The sequence below is a fragment of the Ovis aries genome, chromosome 3 (assembly GCF_016772045.2).
Source record: "Ovis aries strain OAR_USU_Benz2616 breed Rambouillet chromosome 3, ARS-UI_Ramb_v3.0, whole genome shotgun sequence".
In the NCBI taxonomy this organism is placed as follows: domain Eukaryota; kingdom Metazoa; phylum Chordata; class Mammalia; order Artiodactyla; family Bovidae; genus Ovis; species Ovis aries.
In genome coordinates, this window is record NC_056056.1 from 191596005 (window position 1) to 191618524 (window position 22520).

At 38.6% G+C, this 22520-nt stretch overlaps 1 protein-coding gene across 5 annotated transcripts in view; it reads left to right on the forward strand.

Annotated features, from left to right (window-relative positions):
- SOX5 (SRY-box transcription factor 5) overlaps positions 1-22520 on the forward strand; it is a 1147842-nt gene that overhangs the window by 545605 nt on the left and 579717 nt on the right. For 4 of the 5 annotated variants that reach the window (XM_042247392.2, XM_042247393.2, XM_042247395.2 and 1 more), the window contains one exon: positions 11703-11744. The exons of the other annotated variant lie outside the window; for it this stretch is intronic. The gene's annotated coding sequence lies outside the window, so the exon portion shown is untranslated. The remainder of the gene's footprint in view (positions 1-11702; positions 11745-22520) is intronic. 5 annotated transcript variants of the gene reach the window in all.

Consider the following 22520-nt stretch of genomic DNA (forward strand, 5'->3'; position numbering starts at 1 on the left):
TTATGACCAACCTAGACAGCGTATTAAAAAGCAGAGACATTACTTTGCCAACAAAGGTCCATGTAGTCAAGGCTATGGTTTTTCCAGTAGCCGTGTATGGATGTGAGAGTTGGACTGTGAAGAAAGCTGAGCGCCGAAGAATTGATGCTTTTGACCTGTGGTGTTGGAGAAGACTCTTGAGAGTCCCTTGGACTGCAAAGAGATCCAACCAGTCCATCCTAAAGGAAATCAGTCCTGAATATTCATTGGAACGACTGATGCTGAAGCTGAAACTCCGATACTTTGGCCACCTGATGGGAAGAACAGAGTCATTTGAAAAGACCCTGCTGCTGGGAAAGATTGAAGGTGGAGGAGATGTGGATGACAGAGGATGAGATGGTTGGATGGCATCACAGACTCAATAGACATGAAGTGAAGTGAAGTGAAGTCGCTCAGTCGTGTCCGACTCTTTGCGACCCCATGGACTGTAGCCTACCAGGCTCCTCTGTCCATGGGATTTTCCAGGCAATAGTCCTGGAGTGGATTGCCATTTCCTTCTCCAAGGGATCTTCCCAACCCAGGGATCTAACCCGGGTCTCCCGCATTGTAGACAGACGCTTTCCCATCTGAGCCACCAGGGAAGTCCCAATAGACATGAGTCTGAGAAAATTCTGGGAGTTGGTGATGGACAGGGAGGCCTGGCATGCTGCAGTCCCTCGGGTCGCAAAGAATGGGACACAACTGAGCGACCAAACTGAACTAAAATATCCTATTAGCAAGAAAGCAGCAGATTTATGTTGGAGGGTAAAAAACAATGCAATCTAAAGAGCAGAGACCAAATTTCTTGGACATACTATAGTCATTAAGATTTCAGCATAGGGCACAAAACTTTTGAGAGAATTGTGATAAAAGTCTCAGATAAATTGTGAAAGCTAATTCGAGTGTGGTTTGGAAGGCTTTGGGATTTTCTTTTACAGGTACAAATTTTGTTCATGTGAAAAAAAATTAGACTGCTTAAATTGAGCTTTATTTGGTTATTTACAGAAATAAACATTGAGCATGACACCAGGTTTGTGTGGGAGTAAGGTAAATTTGGGCTCAATGACTGATGTAATGTTTGAGTATAAACATTAGATTCCATATTGCAACTGTCTGTCACTACTCTTGTCATTAATCAAATAGGTTCTAAGATGTACAGCAATGTTTAACTGTATTTAATATTGTTAGTTTTTATAATCACTGCTGTAGCTATCCAGGTGCAGATGGTAGCTTCTTTTTTTTCTTCCTGATTTAAGATTGTGAGATCATTCACTGTCTTTCTATAGAATTAGAATCAGATACACAGGTCGGATTTGATCTATGGAGTTTGGTATCATCTATGATCTAGTGGAGATGTAGAATTTCAAAATTGTTTGCAGATGGTGACTGCAGCCATGAAATTAGAAGACACTTACTCCTTGGAAGGAAAGTTATGACCAACCTAGACAGCATATTCAAAAGAGACATTACTTTGCCAACAAAGGTCTGTCTAGTCAAGGCTATGGTTTTTCCTGTGGTCATGTATGGATATGAGAGTTGGACTGTGAAGAAAGCTGAGCACCGAAGAATTGGTGCTTTTGAACTGTGGTGTTGTAGAAGACTCTTGAGAGTCCCTTGGACTGCAAGGAGATCCAACCAGTCCGTTGTGAAGGAGATCAGCCCTGGGTGTTCTTTGGAAGGAATGATGCTAAAGCTGAAACTCCAGTAATTTGGCCACCTCATGCGAAGAGTTGACTCATTGGAAAAGACTGATGCTGGAAGGGATTAAGGGCAGGAGGAGAAGGGGACGACAGAGGATGAGATGGCTGGATGGCATCACCAACTCGATGGACATGAGTTTGGGTGAACTCCGGGAGTTGGTGATGGACAGGGAGCCCTGGCATGCTGCAATTCATGGGATCGCAAAGAGTCGGACACAACTGAGCAACTGAACTGAACTGAACTGAAAGTGTTGAGAGAAGAGGAAACAAATTCATATGATTTTTGTGTGTAGCCTGATGATACATCAAGCACACCTATAATCTCATTAGTAAATGTCTATGATCTTACAAGTAAAAAGTGGATTTGGGGGAAAAAAATGGAGGCAGTTAGTTAGGTGAACTTATTCTATATTTGTCTACATTGAACTTTGATGGAAACAAAGATAGTTATGTATTGAGTGCAAATTAATATATATTCAGCATCTTTATAGTAAATGGTGGTGGTTTAGTTGCTCAGTTGTGTCTGACTTTTTCTGACTCCATGGCCTGTAGCCCACCAGGCTCCTCTGTCCGTGGGATTTTGAAGGAATAATACTGGAGTAGGCTGCCATTTCCTTCTTCAGGGGATCTTCCCAACCCAGGGATTGAACAACCCAGGTCTTCTTCATTGCAGGTAATTTCTTTAACCACTGAGCCACCAGGGAAGCCCCTTAGTGGTGTTTAATTTCCAGTGAACCAAATTTACTTTAAATCTCATGGATTAAAGACTTAAGCTAGCTTTTAAAGACAAGATATTTCGTAAATTTCCATGTTATCACCATTGTAACTGGTACACTCTTTAAGAGTCATGTTATAAGGGACTAATTAGAAAAAAGGAAATACATAGGCTGGTCAAAAGTAACTTCTTAGACTACTATGATTTTATTAGAAATTTATGAAGAAGTTGTCTGATAAATTTGTCAAGAAGTTTCCTCTATGTTCAAGTTTATTATTTTGCCTATCAAATAGTCAAAAGCTGAGAGCAAAAATAAAGTAGAAAGGCAATAAATAATTTTTTAATTGTATTTATGCATGGTTTACAAAACCAATTGCTTAAATTCATTGTGTGTGTATTTTTCTTTTAAGAAGAGATCAGAAGTGTGCAATCAGAGCACTCTCTAGGTAACAGATCTAAATTTGAATCATTATTGAAAACTTCTGTTTTCTAATACAGATGTTCATTTGAAAATGATAGATGGTCCTTCAGGAACCCAGAAGTGTTTTCATAGATTCTCATGCCTAGTTGGCAGTTTTATTGAAAATGACTGTAAATCAGGAAAGAGAGCTGAAAACACATTTCATGTCATCTTTAAAGAAACTGTAAGTTATTGTCGCAGAAAATGAAGAGGCCATTTTTATAGAAGATAGCAAGATAAGATGTTGAAATGGATAGGGGGAAAAAAAAAAAGACATGTTTCAAAGAAGTACCTACAAGAGTTACTTGTTAGTTACAGTATATATGGCAGGGGTATGGAAGATAAAAATTAAAGTTGTCTATGAAGTCCAAAGTGTAAATGAGCTTTAGCCCATTTACATGTGCAGCTTCTTCTTCTTCATTTTTTTTTTCTTTCTTTTTTTTTCTTTTTTGGTGATGGTGATGGTGTGCTTCTTTTACAAGATGTTTATTCACTGGAAAAATGAATTTGAGCTTTTATACTGTGCTTCTTCTTCTTCTCCCCTCCCCCCTTTTTTGGTGATGGTAAGTGTTCTTTGACAAGATGTTTATTCACTAGAAAATTGAATTTGAGCTCATATAGTGTAAGAACCAGGTGAACTCCCATTCTCCAAATGCATCTGTTGTTTGCTTCTTCCAGAATAAATATCACAATTCTGGATGAACAACAGCTGGAAGGCTTGCATGTAGTTCCATTCCTCATGGGTCCACAGGATGAAATCACTTGTGCATCACTGACAGTTTCGAATGGAGAAGAAAAGTGCATTCCATCATGATATGTCACAGAAAAATCTTTTTTAAAAACTATATTTTCCATTTTTGAGCTGTACACTTTAGTATAGTGAATGAGTTGAAAGACGTATCTTACACCCCAACCTTCTCTAAGACTTAGTTTTGCTTTTTTTCTTTTAGTAATACTTTCTAAATTAATGTGTCCTAAGTACCAAAGTCTAGTTCGACAATGCATTCAAAGTACAAGCTGTTTGATCATTGTACTGCTAATATTTGTATGGGTATCTTTTAAAGCGTGTAAAACTTTAATATTAATGTTTCATTTTATTTTACTTGTTCAGCTGAGGAGTAGGTTTTCTTTGGCAACGTCTCATGGAGTAATGGGTGAAACAGTGCTAACAGACAAAATCGTGGCCTGGGAGTTAGTGGCTGTGGCCATACTTAATGCTGCTAAGGAGCTTTGTGGCCGTGGGTCAAGGCTCTCATCTCCTTGTGCACACTTCCTCCTTGATCAAATGGAGGGTTAGCTTTGGATGATTTTCTTTTCAAACCTGTGAGCCTGCAGTGACTTCTAAATAGGTCTCAAGTTTCTTGATATTTGCTGCCATCATTGTTCGCTGGTATTTCTGACTTTCACTATAGATACTACCAGTTCCATAAATTTTGGTAGTTGAGTATATTTAATGATTTACTTTATCATGCAAATCTTTTATATGGCAGTCTGTTTTTGCATTCAGGAGCATACATTAGTTGTCACTGCTCTTTGCAGCATGGATAAACTTATCAGATTTAGTTGCAAACATATTTAGAAACCATGCCATGTGCTTGATTCACAACTGAAGAAATAAAACACAGCTAACACATTAATGGGAACAGAGAAACCTGAATTCCAGTCCAAAGTTTAACATTAGCTGACTCTGGGTCTTTGAACAGGTCACTTGTGTTTCAGTTCATTCATCTCAAAAATAAGGCGAAGAGGGAATTCTTTGGTGGTCCAGTGGTTAAGACTTTGCCTTCCAACACAGGGCGTGAGAGTTAGATTCCTGTTTGGGAAGCTAAAATCCACATGCTTTGTGGCCAAAACCCCCCAAACATAGAACATAAACAATTTGTAACAGATTCAATGAAGACTATTGTAAAATGGTCCCCATAAAATAAGGGGAAGAGACTAAGTAATGTCTAAGATTTCATCTGACATTCAGGTTCTGTCATTTTTTTTCTATAAATGTTATCATCAAAGTGATAAACAAATTTGCTTAGCATTTTCATAGCCTACTCTTTCTCAAGCATTTTTAATCCTCTTTTAATTCAGTGATATAACACACATTTATTGACCACTTACTGTAAACTAAGCACTCTGAGTCAGAAAGTACAAGATTTGAATACAGTTATTATTTAAAAGTGGGCAAATCTTCTCACCTTCTTGAGCCATCTGCAAAATGAAGATAGCAATAGCTGCCTTACAGGGTTGATAAGAGGATTAAATAAGGCAATAAAGTCAATAGCCCAGTTCCTGCCAAATAGAATGGGATTGATATTCTTATTAACAGTGTCTTATGCTATGCATTTAATTTTAAACCATTAATCACAGGGCATATTTAATGGTCTATACAATATAAATATAGTAGAATATCACTTGAGTGTAATGGATTTAGAATTTCAGATGCAATTTTATGTTGATTGAGTTTCTTATCCTTTCTTTTGGAAACCTGGTACAGAAATACTTATCTCCTCTTGTACTTAGGATTAACTGAAGTTAAAATGAGATAAGGCAAGAAAATTTGCAACATAGTATTTGGCATGTAACACTTGAAGATGTTTGTTTTAGGCAAAACTTCCCAGGTGGCTCAGGCAGTAAAGAATCTGCCTACTATGCTGGGGACCCGGGTTTGACCCCTGGACCAGGAAGATCCCTCGGAGAAGGAAAATGGCTAACCACTCTAGTATTCTTGCCTGGGAAATCCCATGGAAAGGGGAGCCTGGTGGGCTACAGGCCGTGGGGTCACAAAGAGTCGGACACGACTGAACGACTAACGCAACTACTACCTGTGGCAATTAGGCAAAATCAGTCTAGTTTTGCTCCAGACAAAATTTATCCATGCATTCATTACCTATGGTGGAGAATTGACTTGAGAATGAGTGGAAATAAACCATCTGGGGCAACAGAAATATGTTATCTCTTAACCTGAATGTTATTACATAGATAAGTACATAGGTAAAAAATTCTTTTAGCTGTATTAAGACATTTCATTGTACTGAATGTAAATTATACCTAAAAATATCCATTTTATCCCAACACATAAATGCTGCATTATATTTTATAGCTAGGAAATTATCAGTTAATAATAATGTTTTTCTAATGCCATAGCTAAAATGTTACTCTCATACAATACTTTTTTCAACAATACATAAAAGTGAAAAAGAGCACCATGATTCCTTGAAGCCCCTGGTGCCTGAAAGTTGTTGGAGGAACACTCAGCGGTTCTATGTATTTCACCACCCAATTGTTTCAATTTGACACATCATATTTTAGGATATTTATTGCCTGCTTACTTCTGAAATCTATTCTTTCCCCGGTGCAGACAAAACTGTACATCATGGAGTATTATTCTTATGAGGGCCTGGTCAAAAGGACCTGATCAGTCCTCTGGCCTCTTTCTTCATGTATTTATCTGAGATGAGGACTAACTTATGACTTCTTCCAATCAGCCTTTATTTAGGATCGGGTCTGTAGGATGGAGTGGAAATGGCGGGGGCGGGAGCGGAAGCGAAAGCACAAATATATACATACAGTGTGTGAAAATAAAGAAAGGCATCTTTTGTTACAGCTGGTTGCAAAAGAAGTTTCTGCTTGCATGGCTGAAGATGGTATGAGATTAGTGGGGTTGCAGCGTTGTCAGGACAAAGACAGGCTGTGTGCGAGGGATCAGTGTGTTTGTTCAGCAGAGCTTTCTCTCCAGTTGTTGACAGATTTAACTGGTGTAATGTCAGGCCTGGCTAACTCCTCCCCATGATTGTCAAGAGGCAGTCTTCGCAGTAGTAAATGGCCATGTGGAGTATACCATGAATTCCCTATTTGTGTAGTAGCTGTAGCTTAGGGTGGAGATTTAATATTGAATGGACTCCAGATTGTCTAAATTGCAATCACAGTGTTTATTTAAATAGCCTATGGGGACCATTAAAGCATTTTAACTTTTGCTCCTATGTTTCTCATGTTATGAAATCTTGAAGCACATGGGGGAGAAAAGGAAAATCCAGCCTTGTAAAAGCATTAGGATGCTAAAAGTTCTCCCTGCTGCCAAAAATGCTTCAAGAGGTTCAGTTCTCTGAGCTCACATGTAATGTGATGGATGGGATCCTGCTGTGGTCCCTAACTAGGGGATTTTCCTTATACAGATACACTCATCTGTCACAGTGTAACCACTACTGTCTCAGCTCCAGATCCTTCCCAGTATCTGATCTCACTTAGGTCTGTCCTGATTACAGTTAGTTGTTACAATGCTGCAGCTCGAAAACTGTGCAAAACTCTCTTTTAACCACCTGAAAACTGAAAGTCACTCAGTCGTGTCTGACTCTTCTCAACACCATGAGCTATAGCCCGCAAAGCTCCTCTGTCCATGGAATTCTCCAGGCAAGAATGCTGGAGTGGGTAGCAATTCCCTGCTCCAGGGGATCTCCCTGACCCAGGGATCAAACTCGGGTCTCCTGCGTTGCAGGCAGATTCTTTACCATCTGAGCCATCAGGGAAGCCCCTCATGTAAAATTAAAAGCTTAATAATTTCATGGCAACTATGTGATTTAAAAATTATTAAGCTTTTAACTAACCCGAGTTCGGTCCTTGGCTCAGGAAGATCCCCTGGAACAAGGAATTAGAACCTACTCCAGTATTCTTGCCCAGAGAATTCCATGGACAGAGGAGCCTGGCAGCCTATGGTCTTGGGGTTGCAGAGTCAGACATGATGGAGCAACTAGCACTTTCACTTTTTCCCTTTTCCATAGAGAAGAACTATGTCTTTTATTCTTCTGGGAAATCCAGGGTGAAGGTGAAACTCACTTTGGTGTGTGAGGCCATGGACTTGCCATGCAGAGGAAACATGTCCATCTGTTTCTAAAGCAGGACTTTGGAACACAGAGCATGACTTTAGTTTCCATGCTGTGATTTAAACACAGCACAATTAAAAACACTTCACAGTCATTGTCAAAGGGCTCACAGAAAGGTCTACAGTCAGTTCCCTTCTTTAGGAAGATTTTTCTATTCTTTTGAAGATACAAAAGCCGGAGTGTATTTGAAGATACTAAGTATTATTTTCTGATTATGGCAGCAGTCTGATCCAAGAGATCTTTCTGAATCACTGAGCTCAATTTTCAACTTAAGAAAAATCCGTACTAAGTTTCTAGGGCTGTGCTAACTGCTTGGGGGTGTGTTGAAATTGGTTTCTATTCTTGAGGCTCCAACTCTAGGTGAGAGGACAAAGCATGCCTCACTAGACTAGTTCAGGGCACTTTGAGGGCTCACTAGACCAGCCCCTCTGCATCATTTTGCCTTGTGTTTATAGTGTGATAACAATACCTATCTATCTCAGAAATAAACTGGCGGTTAAGGTGCTAATGTATATGAAAGGCTTTGGCCTTTCTTGAAATAAAAATACTGTAGGAGTAGTTTTGCCACGGGCATGAGAAAATCAGCAGTAGCATTTTGCAGCTAGGCAGTGGCCATTTAACTTGACTCAGATCATGCACAATTGAAAGTTCTTTTTCATCACAAGTTTTCTGAAATATCTTTTTATGTATCATCTTGATGTATAACTACAGGGTTAATTACTTCCAAATACATCATAATGTAGGACTAGATATTTTCCTAATATTCTTTACATTGTTCTTTATTCCACCTTAGAATAAAAAGTCCCAGATTTCTTTTGATTCAGTGTTCCAAATATTTGGAACAATGTTATCGGTATTCCCCTCTGGCCTGTTGTATACTTGCCTCTCATCTCTGATTCTTTTTTTAGAAACATTGTTGACAAAATCCATACATTTTAGAGAAGCCCTTTTTTACCTACTATTTTCCCTTTCTTATCACAATAAACTTTTTTTTAAAATAATTGATCCATAGCTTATTTATTCTCACTTTTAGTTTCCTCTTGCTTTTAACTACCTCTTCTTCACCCTATCTCCTCTCTCTTTCTTTCCTAATTGTGAAAGTATTGTGAACTATGCAAAGAAAATAAAAACTGTATAGAGGGGAGTGCAGAAAATGCTTAATCCATAAAACTGATGCTCAGTCTCAGAATAACAAGAAGCTGACCATATGTCTCCTACTAGAGGGTGATATATGCTTCCTGGGTGGCACTAATGGTAAAGAACTCACCTGTCAAAGCAGGAGACTTAAGAAACTGGAGTTCAGTCCCTGGGTTGGGAAGATTCCCTAGAGAAGGGCATGGTAACCCACTCCAGTATTCTTGCCTGGAGATTCCCATGGACAGAGGAGCCTGGCGGGCTGCACGTCCATAGGGTTGTGAAGAGTTGAGCATGACTTAGCACATAGAGAGCGATACAGTATATATGACTAATTAGAAGAATCTCTGTTTGTTTTAAGAGTTATACTAGATAAGAGTACATATCTTTCTTTTATCTGATATTCTTCTAATTTCCAGGGATATTTTTTCTAGGACTATCATCCTCCAAAAAGGATATTTTAACTTAATATATTGTTGAAAAGCACTGGAGTTTGGGACTTGAGGGGACTCAGAATTATTTTATTTTTCTGGAGCAAACTCTTGGTACTAATACTGTTGATGGTTGTTTTTTACTATATTACATTTTGCTGAGCCTGGGGACTGCTTTTGGAAGGTTTAGAAGTATCCAGGGAGGTGCCTGCCTCTTTGATTATTCATACCCAGCTCTTTATTTTTATTTGAGACATAAAATAAAAACACACCCTGGCTTCTGCTCAACCTCAACTGGCGTTCTTTTTAAAAACAAACCCCAAACTGACCAAATGGCAGCAGTACAAGTTTTTCTGAGAGTGACTCATCGTTCATGTCAATCAGAGTTCATTTATGGAAGCATTAAATTCTAGTGCCAGCCAGGCCACCTTTAGCCAAGTTAAAATGGGTTGTGATTTGGTAGGCTTGGAACGGAGGACCGAAAGGAAAACCAGAGTGATGCTATGACTCAGAAAGTGACTCTTTTTCTTCTGAATCAGAACTGAGCCACTGGTAGAATCAGTTCTCTTGGGAAGATGGCAACCTTCAGGTGAAAGGTTAAATGGAATCTCTGACCACCTATGTTCATCTTGTTGTTGGTTTCAACTCTGTGCCATTTTGGATAATTGCTTACTCTTCACCTTTTCCCCCATTGCTTAGTTGCAAATAAGAGTACTTTTTTCCTTTCTGTGTGCCTTAAGACATTTTTAAGGGTGACTGTGAACTTTTAACCACTGGTATGTTTTATACCAGAGGTGGTTTTGTTTCTTTGTTGTTTTAACTGATTTCTGCAAAAATGTACCACACTTTTGCCACTCTGCTCTTCTGATAAACACTGAAAAATGTTTCTGTAGATACTTACCCTCTGGAATTTGCTGCTTATTCTATTTATGTACAAACAACATCAATTCTAGTTTTCACACTTTTTTGTTCATTCTTTTTCTTAGTATTTCTCAGTTCAGTTCAGTCGCTCAGTCATGTCCCACTGTTTGTGACCTCATGGACTGCAACATACCAGGCTTCCCTGTCCGTCACCAATTCCTGGAGGCTGCTCAAACTCATGTCCATCTAGTTGGTGATACCATCTAACCAACTCATCCTCTGTCATCCCTTTCTCCTCCTGCCTTCAGTTTTTCCCAGCATCAGGGTCTTTTCCAGTGAGTCAGTTCTTCATATCAGGTAGCCAAAATATTGGAGCTTCAGCTTCATCATCAGTCCTTCCAATGAATATTCAGGACTGATCTCCTTTAGGATGGACTGGTTTGATCTCTTTGCAGTACAAGAGACTGTCAAGAGTCTTCTCCAACACCACAGTTCAAAAGCATCAATTCCTTGGCTCTCAGCTTTCTTTATGGTTCAACTCTCACATCCATACATGACTACTGGAAAAACCATAGCTTTGACTGGATGGACCTTTGTATTTTTCTCTCTCTATTTTACTTCCAAAATGATTTAACAGGGATTAATTGCTTTAGAAAGCACTTACTGATCACCTATTATGTGTGTCTACTTCATCTTTTTTTCACTATGTCTTTGTCAGAAGCTCTTGAGTTGACCAAAAATTTGTTTGGGTTTTTCCGTAATATGTTAAAGGAAAACTGGAATGAACTTTTTGGCCAACCCAAAATTTAGACTGTTTTTACTTCCATATTTGATTGATTTCTTTGTTGTTGTGTTCAGTTGCTAAGTCCTGTCTGACTCTTTGTGACCTCATGGACTGTAGCCTTCCAGGCCACTCTGTCTTCCACTGTGTCCCAGGGTTTGCTCAAATTTATGTCCATTGAGTTGGTGATGCTACCTAACCATTTCGTTCTCTGCCACCTCCTCCTTTATTAAATTAATTCAGTAGATTGATTTCTACTTCACGCCATCTTAAAGTTCAGGATTTTATTAAATCTTCCAGATACCTACATTGGTCAAATTGTGTGTGTGTGTGTGTTTTTCCTGTATTGACTCTTTTTAGTCAATAAGATCAAACTTTAAGAACACTCTACATTTCTCAGCCCTCCATATCAACTGATAATCAGGAGAGGGTTTATATCTTTTTGGCAAATTAATATGGTTGGTTCATTACAGAATTATGACCATTTTAATCCCCAGGACATTTGTTCATTCTGTATTTATTATTTTAATGCGCAATTTTTGAAATCCTATTTTGTATCTTTAGGTTATAAGTTCCTTGAGGTATAATACTTTTGGAAGGAAAAAATAAAGGAATGCATGGATTAATAAGCATAGCCCCTTCTTAGGAGCAAAGCTCCTTTATAGGGAAGTTGTCTATGTTCTCATCCTACTCTAAATTAATTCAGGATTACTGTGGTTTTGTAATTATAGGTACTGAGCCTTTGTGTTGTTGGCAAAGGAGAGACAGAAAAGGTAAGGATTGATGCTCCGTGGAAATCAAGGGCCTGGGACTGAGGTGAGGAGATGAGAAGGTTGACGGTGGTCATTGTGGGCAACTGACAATTTAAAGTCATGGACTTTGGCATTGAACCTATTTAGTGATTAATCATTTTGGAGGTATCTGTCCCCAAGCTTTATCTTATTAGCTTGAATATTCTCAAATCTATCATCATGCATCCCAAGAGTTGATTAGAAGCAAGTGGCTTGCCTGTGGAAACTGGACTTCTGATCTTTGATTAGCAAGAACATCACTACCACACAACATCCATATGGTTCTTGCCTTGTTCATGTCGTGGTATTTGGTACCTGCAACTAGGTCGTTCCTCTTCCTTCATCTTCAAGGGGTTGGAAGACACTGAGTAATCAGACCTGGAGTCCAGAACAAGCAGCTAGTCAAGATCAGGTTCTTGAATTTAATCTCTCTGCCAATCCATTGTTGTAATTACGGTAACTGCACACGAATCTGACCATTGCATACCCTCTAATCCCCAAACTATTATACCCTTTTGTCCCTCATTGCAAAGCAAATTGCCATTCTTCATCAGGGAGGCTTTTCTATGCAACTGGGTTTAATTTTAAAATTAAAGCATTTGGAAATTAAGGATAATTACCTTCCAGTTTTCATTTTCAACCTCAGCTTAAAAATTAGTATCTCAGAGGAATGTGTATGAAATCTCTTTAGCTAATAGCCTATATTTGTGCCCTGTGTCCCTACACTCTTCTGATAAAGAGAAGTTAGGCTATAAACTCTGTCATGTGAACACATCCTTATGTATTAACAGGCATATTTTAAGAGTGCAACCCTTCTGAGATGTGAGTTCTTGAGTCATGAGAAAGTCATGAACCCTGAGGAAGTTCATATATATATATATATATATATATATACACACACACACACATATTCATTGTTCTATATAACAAATATTTATTGAGCACACCCTTTTTGAGTCCAAGGTATAGTAGAGAGCAAAGTGAGGTCCATAACCATAGGAAGACAAAGACAGTAACCTTGTAATGTTTTAAGGAAAAATCAAGCACATTTAATTTTACTATGGATGCAAAATTATATTATCTTACACTTGTTATTACTATAAATGTTTAAGGATTTCTCATTGTTTTAATGTTATGCTTTTATGTATTTAAAAGCAGTTTGTAAACTATAAAAAGCTGGATATATAAAACATATGAGTTAGCACACAACTCTCATTGGAACTGATCTTGTGCCATAGCTACTGGATTTTCAAAAGTAAATTTAAAACATACTATCCCAGTGTATACAAGTTATCTCAAGTGCTTGAAATATTGCATTACAATCTCTTTGGATGAGGTTTGGGAGCCTGTAATTTTAACAAACAAACTAGCCAACTATAGTGCTGGCTGTGGAAGGACCACACTTTGGAAAATGCCATATTAGAGAGTTTATCAGAGGGGGGCTTGGAAGGGCCCCTCTGAGAATTGAATGCATCTCTCTTGTTGGTGCCTCCAACTCAGCAGCTGACATTGGTGATGCGTTCAGTTTTTTAGGCCATCCCTGTGCTAGGTACAAGCTCTGTAGAGATAAGTAAGTCATGGACCCTGAGCTCAAGGATCTCACAGTTTATATACAGCATTCTAGACTTCTCTGCCATTTTATAACTAGTTGTCATGCTATCCTGTGGCATTTTCCACTTATCTGCTATTTATATACTTACATATTAGTACATTGCCACATTGATCCTGGATGCTTGAGTTTTTTTAAATTACACATAGTTGTCATTACAGATGAAAACAGAGGCTCAGGGAAAACTAGTTATATTGGCCAATTTCTGGTTATGTAGAGCAAGGACGTGGCAGAGCTCGATCCTCTGATTCTAAGTACAGAGTTTCTTTTTTTTTCTTTCCACTACATTGCATTTCTGTGCCTTGTGACTATGAGTTTAGAATTTAGAGTATTTCTTTACCTCTCACAGGTATATCATAATATCCAGAAATTCTTCAATATGTGTGCAGGTTGTTAGTACCATGTTCCCAGCCACTGAAAAATGAACTCATTCAGTATCCTTAAGTAAAGCCAGATGGCTCCATTGAGAATGGCAAGGATCTCTTGTAAATAGGATTACTTGTACATTCCAGAAACTTATGACAACTGACACATGAACTAATACTAGGAAATAACATATAGACTTGCTGGGAGGGAGCCAGACTTTGACCACCTCCACTTGAAATGTTTCTCACATTAGAGACTCCTCTTAGTCTAACTAGTGCCATTGCTAAAGTTTATTTTTTGATTTACTATGTCTAACTGTTATTTGTCTGTTCATTCACTCATTCAATAAACATTTCCTGAGCACTAATTGTATACCAGAACAGGCCAAGTCACTAGTTATAAAATCATGAATGAGGCATGTTCCCTACCCAAATATGAAGCAAACTATATGTAATGACCACAGAGGCGTGAATAAGGGTCTTTTCTATGATTTCTCAATTCTGACAGTTACCAGTGGAAATACTGGTTGGGGAAGTGAGTGTGTGGGTGAATTCTTCAGGAAGGGCTGAAATTTGTTATAGCTACGCATCTGGCAGTACTTAAGAATTATGCATGATTTCATGTTTCCATGGGCACATGGTACATTATAACACATTATGTAATAGGCTGGTTGATAAAGCACTTTAAAATAGTATAACATTGTGCCTCTCTTTCCTCATCCTTAAATCACTGTACACACATCAGTTCTCATAATATTATTCCTAGGAGTTGTTGTGAGGATGTTTTCATTATCAGTCATCGCTGTGGTAACATCAGTCCAGAGCTGAAGAAACTGAAATGCAGAATAACTTGCCCAGGGCCACTCTACAAAAGATTGGCAGCATCGCATCTCCTAATTCTCTTTCATTTTCTGAGTCTCAGAATTTCTTTGAAAGACTTGCTAGCCTGGATATTTTGTTCATTTATTTTCGTATAACTTAGCATGGTGCTTCATATAAGGAGTAGACTTTTCTGTGGGTGGTCCACTGGCATGCTCTTAACTCTCCAGGGCCTTGTCTTGAGGAAGATATGGTTCCCACTCTTCTACTGTTTCCTACAGAGAAACCATAGTTAAAGAGCTCTGGCCTGTATACTGAGGAGACAGGTCTTTGTGGACTTGAATTTCAAACTTTGTAGGATACTCATCAGTTTCTGTCACTCAGAAACACTTAAAGCCATTGATATTTAATCAGTCGTCCAGTTAGTTTCTTTTCTGTAAATATCTGCCTTATTCTGACATCATCTAGCATTCTTTAGCACAGACCACAGGCTAACCATGTCGAAGATCAACTGTGCAAAAACCAGGAGAAATAAGAACTAAATGTGAAGATCTTTTCAGACTTGATTCCACTCAGTGCTTCTTAGCTATGCGGTAGAGAAGCCTGGAAGAAAGGGGGAAAAAAGCATTTCAGAGTCAGAGAAAAATTTTCTTTGCTCAGGCAGGTCAAGTCAGTTACTTTTCCCTTTCTTGTTGCTGTTTCACATCAGTTTACCAACTGCACAGTCAGGAAGGGAGTCCATCTTTTGAGTTTAGAAGCCTGTGATGTATGACTTGGTGTATATATGAGGATGTCATTTGATGAAAATTAGTTGATTCAGCTCTTATAATATTGGTTTGCTTCTTGAATATATCTTTAAGGTTTTTTCTCTCTCAAACTGCTATATTGAAAAAGAACAAAACTCCCGTTCGAACACAACAATTATTTGAAACCATTTTCCACAGAGCAAGAGAATACTTTATATAGTAATGAGTAGCAAGCCGTGTTTTAATGTTCGCATGATTGACGCAGTGGTTCACAACAGTTCCTCTGGAACCATTCTTGCTTCTTACATTATAAGTAAAGTCTGTTCAAAGAAGGGAGCAGAAGAAAGAAAGTTTCTTTTCTGTCAGGTTGATGCAATGGGTATATGGCAACCATATAAATCTCAAGTGACTCAGTTATTACAAGGGACCTAATTACTGACCTTAGACTTTTGGGTGACACTGAATACTTTTCTTAGGACCAGATTGCTTAGCTTTTTGCAAAAAAAATCCCTGTTTAGAGTTTTGCACAAAAGTTGTTGTTAAGAGTGCAGTAGTAGCGAGATGAAGTGGGGTCTTGGTTTTTATAAAATGTTATTTCTATCTGGATAATCATCTGGATATGAGACTGAGTGTTATGACTACAGCGTGGGCACAGTGATAACTGGTTCTGGCTCCTCGGCAGGCACAGTGAGGCCAGTTGGAAATACTAACACAGATTGGAAAGCAAGACAAGCTGACTTTTGGTGGTAACCTTAATACTTGATGTTGTTGTTCAGTCAGTAAGTCATGTCTGACTCTTTGTGACTCCATGGACTGCAGCATGCCAGGCTTACCTTTCCTCACTATCTCCTGGAGTTCGCTCAAACTCATGTCCTTTGAATTGGTGATGCCTTCCAACCACGCCATCCTCTGCTGCCCCCTTCTCCTCCCGTCCTCAATCTTTCCCAGCATCAGGGTCTTTTCAGTGAGTCTGCTCTTCGCATCAGGTAGCCAAAGTACTGGAGCTTCAGCTTTAGCAGCAGTCCTTCCAATGAATATTCAGGGTTGATTTCCCTTAGGATTAACTGGTTTCATCTCCTTACTGTACAAAAGTCTTCTCCAGCACCACAATTAGAAAGCATCAATTCTTTGGCACTCAGCCTTCTTTTATGGTCCAACTCTCACATCCATACTTGACTGCTGAAAAAACCATTGCTTTGACTATGTGGACTTTTGTCAGCAAAGGGATGTCTCTGCTTTTTAATACACTGTCTAGGTTTGTCATACATGTACACACATGTTCATTCTCAGTCATGTCCAGCTCTTTGCAACCTCAGGGACTGTAGCCCACCAGGCTCCTCTGTCCATGGAATTTTCCAGGCAAGAATACTGGAGTGGGTTGCCATGCAACCCAGGGACCAGACCTGCATCTCCTATATTGGTGGATATGTTCTTTACCACTAGCACCACCCAGAAAGCCCAGCCTTCCCTGAGTACTTGCTAATTACAAGTATCTTAAGTTCTTCACATACATTGTCTCTGTGAGATGACTTATTACCCTGAGCTGGTGGTAGGTGACAGAAACCTAATTCGAATATGCTTGAAGGAAAGGGAGTGTTGTTAGTTCACATAGTCAGTGTTTCACAAACTGCCTAGCTTTAGGCATGGTCATTTCAAGGTTTATGTGCTCTCCTATCTCTCATCTTTCTTTGCTTTTCTCTGTGATGGCTTCAGTTTTAGACAGGCTTTTGTGCATATGACCTAAAAAGTTCAAGCTTCTCTCCTCATAATTCTATCAGAATTCCCACATAGGTCATCTGTTGGTTCTGCCTGTATATTGAGTCCATACCTGAACCCATTCTTGTGGTTGAAAAGATAAAATGCTTTCTCTTTTTGGCCAGGGCATAGTTTGAGAATGAGGGACCAGTTGTTTCCCACAGGGAAAAAGAAAAAAAATTAATGTGAAGTTGCCAGGCAGGTCAAAATAATCAATCTCCATGACACCATAGGAGTATCATTTTTTCTTATTCACAAATATAAGAACATTGCCCAAGGTCACAGAGCAAATATATGGGAGTACATGGACTATAACCCCATCTGTATGATGCCAATGCCCGTGTATCCACAAGACACCTAACGAGGTTGAGAGTGTAAGACTAGAGGCAGAAGGTCTGGATGTGATTCTGACTCCACCTACCACTTACTAAACTGTGCCTTGAGGAACAAGGTAATTTGTCAAGTCTTTGTTTCATTACCTGTAAAATGAGGATAACAGTTGTATCTAGTTCACAGGGTAAGACTGAAGATTAAGTGGCATCAGTGAATGCAGAGTGTTCTGCAGAGTTCCTAACATAGTATAAGTGCTCAGTACATGGTGACTAGTATTACAGTGTTTTGTTTTGTTGTTTTATTTACCACAAAACTGTAATTTAAATCATCAGTTGTTCTGACTTCACGTTTAGTTGCTCATTTACTCTAGGTAAAAAAATGGATTAATAAACCCAAGCCATCACCTGATCAAAACTCCACATTTCTTCCATTACTTAACATCGCCAATTCCGTGCATTTAATTTATTTTTAAAATATTTTGGGGATTACTTTTGTAGTCTGATACAATTAACTCTTTACCATTGCTTGATGAAGCAGTAAGTTTGCACAGAAAGGGAGCCACATTTGTTGTGCACCTAAAACTAATACAGTGTTGTAAAGTAACCGAGTAGTGAACGTTAGCCACTCAGTCATGTCCGACTCTTTACGACCCCATGGACTAGCCCACCAGAATCCTCTGTCCGTGGAATTCTCCAGGCAAGAAATTGGAGTCGTTGCCATTTCCTTCTCCCGGGCACCTTCCCAACCCAGGGATCGAACCTGGGTCTCCTTCATTGCACGCACATTCTTTATGGTCTCAGCTACCAGGGAAGCCCCCAAATTAATTCTACTCTAATGTAAAACGAAAATTTAAAACAAAGGGGGGACCACATTTTTTTCCCCTACTGTATGTTTCACAGTACTTAGAACTTTGTGTATACAATGTAGATATTTGTTGATTTCATTTATTATTTTCTGTACTTTTGATTATGGCTGTATCTTGAAAGACCCCTCATAGGAGATTAGCAGGCAAGATGTGGTTCCTTTTCCTTGAAATTTATAGGTGAATCCAGATTTGAGGGTGAGGCTGGGAATCAGATACCAGAAATCTGTGGGAAGAGAAGGCATGCCCCCTCCCCAGGTGCAGAGGCCAGCAGAGAAGACTCCTTGTTGGGCCTCTAAGTAGTCCATCCAGCTTTTCTTGCATGTCTACCTCATTTTCAAATAAATTTAAGGCAGCACAGTGAGAATAGAATTTTCTTTAGCAAATGCATTAAAAATCAAACTTTGAACTAGGTAAGTAGAGTTTTCTAAATTGTTTCAATGATTTGCAATGTCCCACTGCCAAATGTGGGCTTTATTTATCCAAGAGGAAGAAAATAAGCTACTTAGCAAGATCACTCTTCTAACCACCAATCTAGCCTATTTCCTTTTAAGATAATTAAAGATTTCGGTAATACGGGAGTGTTTTGAATATGGATTTACTATCAATATCACACAGGAGAGCTGATTTCAGAATAAGGTGCAATTTAATGCCAGAATTTCAATATTTAAATGTCTTAGAGATTAGACTATAATGATAAATATGATATGCATATAGTATTTGTATATATATATGTATAAAACATTGTATATAATTACAGAGAGACTACTTCTGTAGCAAGTGATAATTTTAAACTCCTTAAATGTTATAATAAAGTGAAACAGCATAGTTAGATTAATGAAGTGTTTCTTGAGTCTTGGTTATAGACTATTCAAAAAGGAAGCACATATTTGACATATATTCTCACAAGAATCATGAAAGGCTCTTTGACATTTGTCTTCACATTATTTGATCCTCCCACCAGAAGAAGCGACTTGAACAGAGCCTTGCTGCTGCTGCTAAGTTGCTTCAGTCGTGTCCGACTCTGTGCGACCCCAGAGACGGCAGCCCACCAGGCTCCCCCGTCCCTGGGATTCTCCAGGCAAGAACACTGGAGTGGGTTGCCATTTCCTTCTACAATGCATGGAAGTGAAAAATGAAAGTGAAAAGTGAAAGTGAAGTCACTCAGTCGTGTCCGACTCTTAGCAACCCCATGGACTGCGGCCCACCAGGCTCCTCTGTCCATGGGATTTTCCAGGCAGAGCCTTAGACACAGCTATTTAAACCACCTTTATTTATTTATTTTTTAAGGAGTTTATAACAGCAACCTGGTCAAGGTTCAAGGTCATGTGCTCTTTCCATGTGGTGAAATACTTTGGCCACTTTCTAAAGTGTAGCATTTGGACTTGCAGCCTAAAGGCTAAAAAGCCTGTATCTTTTAACCAACATAAGACAATAAGTATTCCCTCTATATTTACAGAATTTTTTTTTCTTTACAAAAGTAATAACACTAGGTAAACAACAAAGTGCTGCTAGCATTTTGGAGTTTTCAACTAATTTCTCAGCAAAGAAAATATACTGTGCCCCGGTTGTATTTAGTGTAAAAATAAGAGGAACATCCTTGAGACAGAAGTGATTTTTCTAGTAGGTTACCTACAAGGATATATATTGATTTCTAATGGTAGTACTGGCTTCTGCCTACAGATGTACATTGTGTCCAGGGGTTTAGGAAACAGAGCTTTTAATTCTTTGTAAATAGTAGCATTGTATGAGAGGGAATTTAGTTTTTTTCACTGCAACTACAAAAAATATTGTGCACGTTGGTTTAAAATGAATTGACCTTTTGTTTCGATGAGGGCGGTGTGTTACTTGTTATGGAGTGACTCCATTTGCCCATGCAAATAAGCACAAAGCCAGGATATTATCAGGCAATGGCAAAATTAAGAGGTAGGTCAGATTTAATGGAAACATCTGTCATTAACCCTTTTACAGAAACTGCCTCGGGGAATCCTTGCAGATAAAAGCTATGCTAAGCTATCTTACCTTGCTTTGCAGAGCTGCAAAGGCATGGCAATCACAACACAGAAATTCTGCTCAGAGAATGTACTTGAAAGACTGGCGCGTTTTAGAATACGGAAGAGAACAACAAGGTTTATTTCGTGTGGCATTCTCTTTATAAAAAATTTAAAGTCAGTAGAACAATTAAGGCTGCTATTAATTTTTAGATTTTACACCACATAATGTTCCCCACTGTTGGCTACATTATGTCATTCCAGTGTCATCATATTAATACCTCAAATCACAAATGAAATATTTACAAGCTATTTTCTGAAATTATGTAAAACACAAAGTTAGAAAAAAAAGTGTACCCGTATCTGCACATGGTACTCCACGTTTGCCTATGTTGTGCAGTAGTGATAAGAGAAAGTTAATTTTGCTAACCGAGCATTTATTGAAGATAATTTATGAAAGTTGCAGTCACTTGGATGCCGTTTATTTTTGTTGCTTTAAATTATCTGTTACTAATAAAAGTATATATGAGTTGATGTGCATTTGCAATGGAATTTAAGACACAACTTTAAAAGATCATAATCCTGCAGTAAACTGCATTTGAAAAACATTTTTAAGTTTATGTAAGTGAACACTGAAGTCTTAATGTTAATTTGTTTAAAGAGGGCTGTGGGAAATCCCTGATTATCTCCATAGGGGGAAACATTCCAAAATGATATTTCAGGTATGTTAGTTATGTTTATTCAGAATATAACTGCCTTTAAAATTATCTTGCCTCTCATTTCTCTCAATATTTTTGTTTTCACATTTGCCTTCATTGTCATTTTTTATTATTTCTTCTTTATAGGATTGTTTTTGTCTCCTCTTTTAACCTTGTCTTCTTACTGTTCTGATGAGTATGCTGCTGCTGCTGCTAAGTCACTCCCGTCGTGTCCGACTCTGTGCAACCCCATAGACCTGGCAGCCCACCAGGCTCCCCCGTCCCTGGGATTCTCCAGGCAAGAACACTGGAGTGGGTTGCCATTGAGTATAGCCTGGCTATTTCTTTCTTTTACGGGATGCACAGATGAAAATGCACCTCTCTTTTCACTGCTTCTTCTGTTAAATATGGCTTTGCTGTTGCTGTTCAGTCACTTAGTTGTATCCAACTCTTTGTGACCCCATGGACTGCAGCACACCGGGCTTCCATGTCCTTCGCTATCTCCTAGAGTTTGTTCAAACTCATATCCATTGAGTCAATGATGCCATCCAACCTTCTCTTTAAACTTATCTAAAAAAGCATTATAAAATGAATAGAAGGATCATTTGCTTTCTCTATTGGGGGGTTTTTTTATACAGTGTCTGATCCCTTCCTTTAAGTGGGAGGCACCCACACAAGTTTGTGTCAACTGCAGAAAGATAAACCATTTTAACACATAACCAACCTCCTCAAAGCCATGAGCTTGAATTAGGTATAATTATTCCAACTATCACTTTAGACAGATTGAGAGCGTATGGCATGAAAGAGAATTAGTTTTAACCATGGATATTTATCTGCTCTAAAAAATACTAATATTCAATTTGTAAATTTAAACATTAAAGATGTTTGAAAACTATTATTGGACTTTAAAAAAGTCAAGTAACCTCAAGCTCCAAACATAGATTTAAATGGGCTTAACATTATTTTATGTTCTTTCAAAATTCCCCTATTAATTTTGCATTGATCACAAGTTAGCATTTGTTTTCAAACTATCAGTCATCTTAGTTGCTTTCTGTGGACATGTGAGCATGGATTCCTATTACTGGATCTGTTCCTCTAGGACCATGAGCTGCTCAAAGGTGGGGATACGTCTGTCTGCTCTGACCATTGTACAACACTTATTTCAACAATATACACAATCAGGCATCTAATTAGTGTGGTTCTTTATTGACAGATGCTTTCGTACTCTAATACTCGATTTCAGTGTGTCACTCTGCCATGTATAGAAAGGCATAACATAAGAACCATCAAAAACCTGTATCACACATGATCCTCCACTTGATTAAATATCATGTTCACTGCTACCCCCTTCTCCCAGTTATAGTGGGGAAGGCCACTGGTCCCATAGACCAGGCAGACCTGCTTAGTTATTGCTAATGATTCCAGCTACCTCCCAACAGCTCACAAAGGCATGATCTTTCCCTGAATATTTTTCTTTCTTACTCAGCTTAATAAACCATGGTATCTCTTACGTGTCATTGTACTTTGTTCTCATTTCCTAATTGATACTATTCTTTGCATCCAGTGACTGGACAAGATGT